This window comes from Schistocerca gregaria, unplaced genomic scaffold (genome assembly GCF_023897955.1).
Source record: "Schistocerca gregaria isolate iqSchGreg1 unplaced genomic scaffold, iqSchGreg1.2 ptg000835l, whole genome shotgun sequence".
In the NCBI taxonomy this organism is placed as follows: domain Eukaryota; kingdom Metazoa; phylum Arthropoda; class Insecta; order Orthoptera; family Acrididae; genus Schistocerca; species Schistocerca gregaria.
The window spans coordinates 77,501-82,500 of NW_026062200.1; the positions used below are offsets into that span (position 1 = coordinate 77,501).

At 55.4% G+C, this 5,000-nt stretch overlaps 3 non-coding genes across 3 annotated transcripts in view; all 3 read left to right on the top strand.

Moving 5' to 3' along the window:
• Positions 1 to 2,197: 2,197 nt before the first annotated feature.
• On the top strand, positions 2,198 to 4,090 carry LOC126322754 (small subunit ribosomal RNA). The gene has a single exon (XR_007559169.1). It is a non-coding gene; the product is annotated as a small subunit ribosomal RNA (ribosomal RNA).
• Positions 4,091 to 4,445: 355 nt separating this feature from the next.
• On the top strand, positions 4,446 to 4,600 carry LOC126322742 (5.8S ribosomal RNA). Its single transcript, XR_007559157.1, has one exon. It is a non-coding gene; the product is annotated as a 5.8S ribosomal RNA (ribosomal RNA).
• A 188-nt stretch (positions 4,601 to 4,788) lies between these two features.
• LOC126322765 (large subunit ribosomal RNA) overlaps positions 4,789 to 5,000 on the top strand; it is a 4,221-nt gene continuing 4,009 nt past the window's right edge. The window contains exon 1 of the ribosomal RNA XR_007559179.1: positions 4,789 to 5,000. This exon is cut by the window's right edge and continues 4,009 nt beyond it. This is a non-coding gene — a ribosomal RNA (large subunit ribosomal RNA).

The following is a 5,000-nucleotide window of genomic DNA, read 5'->3' on the forward strand; positions in this document are numbered from 1 at the left end:
CTTAACCTAAGTTACACTGCACCTTAACCTAACTTACACTGCACCTTAACCTAACTTACACTGCACCTTAACCTAACTTACACTGCACCTTAACCTAACTTACACTGCACCTTAACCTAACTTACACTGCACCTTAACCTAACTTACACTGCACCTTAACCTAACTTACACTGCACCTTAACCTAACTTACACTGCACCTTAACCTAACTTACACTGCACCTTAACCTAACTTACACTGCACCTTAACCTAACTTACACTGCACCTTAACCTAACTTACACTGCACCTTAACCTAACTTACACTGCACCTTAACCTAACTTACACTGCACCTTAACCTAACTTACACTGCACCTTAACTGTCACATGTAACGTCACAGGAATGTAGCTTTGCCTAACAGCAACCCTCTGAACATAGCTCACTGCTTGGATCCTCTGGTGTCATGTGTATTTCTTGATGCCATGGTGCGTACCCTCACATAAAGGTCTTTCGAGTGTTGCGTACTTTCTACACAGTCCCGCTAACCACTGGAAGGGTGTACCGCTACAGAACGAATATCGCCCTCCCCTCCTGCCCTTCCAAGCTGGTCGGTCAGGCGTTTGTTTGTGAAATGAGCCTTGCAGCTGTTCAGTTGCATTCGGTTGTCGATGCAGTCAGTGTACGTTGTGGTACGGCCTGTGTGGACTGTCCGCTGATGTACGCGTAACCCACACTGATCATCCGTCGTTACGTACTGAGTGACATAATGTGGCACATGCTTGACCGTACACCGGCTGCGCCCTACAATGGCGAATCATAAGGGCCATATGTTGTGCACGATGCTACTTGTCTCGTCTCCCCATTACAGCGAGATTGCACTGTTGTACGCCGTACAGACATGTGGTAAGTAGGTACGGACGAAAGTATTGCATGTTGGCCCCCCCCCCCCCCCTCCTCCCTCTGCCGGGAATCAGCGTGAGCCGTCTGTTGATGTAGCGACGAGGGTTTTCCTATTTAATCGTATTGCCCCACACAACATGATAGCACGGTGGACCGCGTTCCACATCTGCGACATGCTACAGAGGCCGGTTGACAGTCGACCGCGCAAGGGACATTGCACACGTGCGCGGACCATCTTCCACGTGTTCTCTCGTGTACATGCCGCAGTGTGTATGTGGGCTGATGTAGCGTGTCGTGACACATAACATGCAGGCATGCCAGAATCGTAGATTTCGCAAATGTAGATTGACGTATACGTTTGCTGCCAAAGATCCGCAAATGAACTGGAAATCAGTTGTTGAGCGGTTGTTCGCGCTGCAGGTGCATCGGTGATAGCGACGATCGGTACATCTGTGAACCGGTTGTTTCGGCGGTACCCGCCATGCCCCCGAACCTGAGTTGGCCATGTGGGTATGAAGCGATACGAGGCTGTGGCTTGGCGGGACAGTCCCCGGCCGGTGAGGGGGGGCCGCCCGGCGTGCTGGCCGCGCGCTGCGTGAGCGCACGCACTACAGCCGGCTGGTGGGGGGCGCCCAGTGGCAGGAGCGCCGGCCGACGGGCCCGGCTGGCGTCCCAGCTATGCGCCGGCGCACCCTGCGCGCGGCGCCAGGCGGCCAAAGTGGGTTCTGCCGAGCCCGGTGCGAAGCGCGGTGGACATCTGCAGTGTGCTGGTCCGATTGCGGACTGTGTGCGTTGAGGATGCGCCGCCGCCCGGCACTCGGCGTCGCGACGCCGTCTGCTGCTCGGTCGCCCCCAGCGGTTCTCGCAGGTGGTTTGTATCGCAGCTCTGCGGACGTGTTGGCGCGTGCGCTGTGCTGGGAGAGTTCGCTTCTGCACCCAAGTGGGGCTTTGCCCTTCTGTGGCGCTGGCGTTGGAGCTGCCGGTCACCGTAGGTGGCGCGTGTTGTTTCCCGCCGGCAATGCCACGACAGCACGCTCCCGGGCCTCTGTCGGCAGCGGCAAGCTCAGTTGGGAGCACGGGTGTTCGCACTGAAAGCGTCTACTCGCCTATCTCCGGGCGATTGCGCCTCTCTCGAACCCGACCAAGTACTTAGGACGGCGCTGCGCGCCGCCGGGACCTGAGAGGGTTTCGAGGTGTATCGTGCAGGGGAGCTCAGCCTCCTCCTGTTTGCAGAATAATTGAGCGGACGCTTGCGTGTTCGCGCGGGCCCTCGGGACACACTCCCGGGCGGCCGGCTGCTCAGCTCTCGTTGACGCAGCTCCCTGGTTGATCCTGCCAGTAGTCATATGCTTGTCTCAAAGATTAAGCCATGCATGTCTCAGTACAAGCCGCATTAAGGTGAAACCGCGAATGGCTCATTAAATCAGTTATGGTTCCTTAGATCGTACCCACGTTACTTGGATAACTGTGGTAATTCTAGAGCTAATACATGCAAACAGAGTCCCGACCAGAGATGGAAGGGACGCTTTTATTAGATCAAAACCAATCGGATTGGCTCGTCTGGTCCGTTTGCCTTGGTGACTCTGAATAACTTTGGGCTGATCGCACGGTCCTCGTACCGGCGACGCATCTTTCAAATGTCTGCCTTATCAACTGTCGATGGTAGGTTCTGCGCCTACCATGGTTGTAACGGGTAACGGGGAATCAGGGTTCGATTCCGGAGAGGGAGCCTGAGAAACGGCTACCACATCCAAGGAAGGCAGCAGGCGCGCAAATTACCCACTCCCGGCACGGGGAGGTAGTGACGAAAAATAACGATACGGGACTCATCCGAGGCCCCGTAATCGGAATGAGTACACTTTAAATCCTTTAACGAGTATCTATTGGAGGGCAAGTCTGGTGCCAGCAGCCGCGGTAATTCCAGCTCCAATAGCGTATATTAAAGTTGTTGCGGTTAAAAAGCTCGTAGTTGGATTTGTGTCCCACGCTGTTGGTTCACCGCCCGTCGGTGTTTAACTGGCATGTATCGTGGGACGTCCTGCCGGTGGGGCGAGCCGAAGGCGTGCTTGCGCGTCCCGAGGCGGACCCCGTTGAAATCCTACCAGGGTGCTCTTAGTTGAGTGTCTCGGTGGGCCGGCACGTTTACTTTGAACAAATTAGAGTGCTTAAAGCAGGCAAGCCCGCCTGAATACTGTGTGCATGGAATAATGGAATAGGACCTCGGTTCTATTTTGTTGGTTTTCGGAACCCGAGGTAATGATTAATAGGGACAGGCGGGGGCATTCGTATTGCGACGTTAGAGGTGAAATTCTTGGATCGTCGCAAGACGAACAGAAGCGAAAGCATTTGCCAAGTATGTTTTCATTAATCAAGAACGAAAGTTAGAGGTTCGAAGGCGATCAGATACCGCCCTAGTTCTAACCATAAACGATGCCAGCCAGCGATCCGCCGCAGTTCCTCCGATGACTCGGCGGGCAGCCTCCGGGAAACCAAAGCTTTTGGGTTCCGGGGGAAGTATGGTTGCAAAGCTGAAACTTAAAGGAATTGACGGAAGGGCACCACCAGGAGTGGAGCCTGCGGCTTAATTTGACTCAACACGGGAAACCTCACCAGGCCTGGACACCGGAAGGATTGACAGATTGATAGCTCTTTCTTGATTCGGTGGGTGGTGGTGCATGGCCGTTCTTAGTTGGTGGAGCGATTTGTCTGGTTAATTCCGATAACGAACGAGACTCTAGCCTGCTAACTAGTCGCGTGACATCCTTCGTGCTGTCAGCGATTACTTTTCTTCTTAGAGGGACAGGCGGCTTCTAGCCGCACGAGATTGAGCAATAACAGGTCTGTGATGCCCTTAGATGTTCTGGGCCGCACGCGCGCTACACTGAAGGAATCAGCGTGTCTTCCTAGGCCGAAAGGTCGGGGTAACCCGCTGAACCTCCTTCGTGCTAGGGATTGGGGCTTGCAATTGTTCCCCATGAACGAGGAATTCCCAGTAAGCGCGAGTCATAAGCTCGCGTTGATTACGTCCCTGCCCTTTGTACACACCGCCCGTCGCTACTACCGATTGAATGATTTAGTGAGGTCTTCGGACTGGTACGCGGCATCGACTCTGTCGTTGCCGATGCTACCGGAAAGATGACCAAACTTGATCATTTAGAGGAAGTAAAAGTCGTAACAAGGTTTCCGTAGGTGAACCTGCGGAAGGATCATTACCGACTAGACTGCATGTCTTTCGATGTGCGTGTCGTGTCGCGCAACACGCTACCTGTACGGCAGTAGCCGTGCGCCGCGTGCGGAACCACGCGTGCCTCTCAAAACTAGCGCAAGTGTTGTTGTGTGGTACGAGCGCTGAAGCTCTGGAGCGGCTGGCCTGCGGCACCTGGCGCCTGGCGCCGGTTTTGAATGACTTTCGCCCGAGTGCCTGTCCGCTCCGGTGTGGAGCCGTACGACGCCCATCGGCCGTCAGGCCGTTGGACACAAAGTAATGGAACAGGGGCCGTCAAACGCCTCAGTCCCGCCTCTGCAACTGTCTTGAAAGAGACGGTGGAGAACTGAAAAGATAAAGATCATCCAGGACGGTGGATCACTCGGCTCGTGGGTCGATGAAGAACGCAGCAAATTGCGCGTCGACATGTGAACTGCAGGACACATGAACATCGACGTTTCGAACGCACATTGCGGTCCATGGATTCCGTTCCCGGGCCACGTCTGGCTGAGGGTCGGCTACGTATACTGAAGCGCGCGGCGTTTGTCCCGCTTCGGGCGCCTGGGAGTGTCGTGGTCGCCTGTGTGGCCGGCCGCGTCTCCTTAAACGTGCGATGCGCGCCCGTCGCCTGGCGGTTCGCATACCGGTGCTTTCTCGGTAGCGTGCACAGCCGGCTGGCGGTGTGGCGTGCGACACCTCGTACAACGACCTCAGAGCAGGCGAGACTACCCGCTGAATTTAAGCATATTACTAAGCGGAGGAAAAGAAACTAACAAGGATTCCCCCAGTAGCGGCGAGCGAACAGGGAAGAGTCCAGCACCGAACCCCGCAGGCTGCCGCCTGTCGTGGCATGTGGTGTTCGGGAGGGTCCACTACCCCGACGCCTCGCGCCGAGCCCAAGTCCAACTTGAATGAGG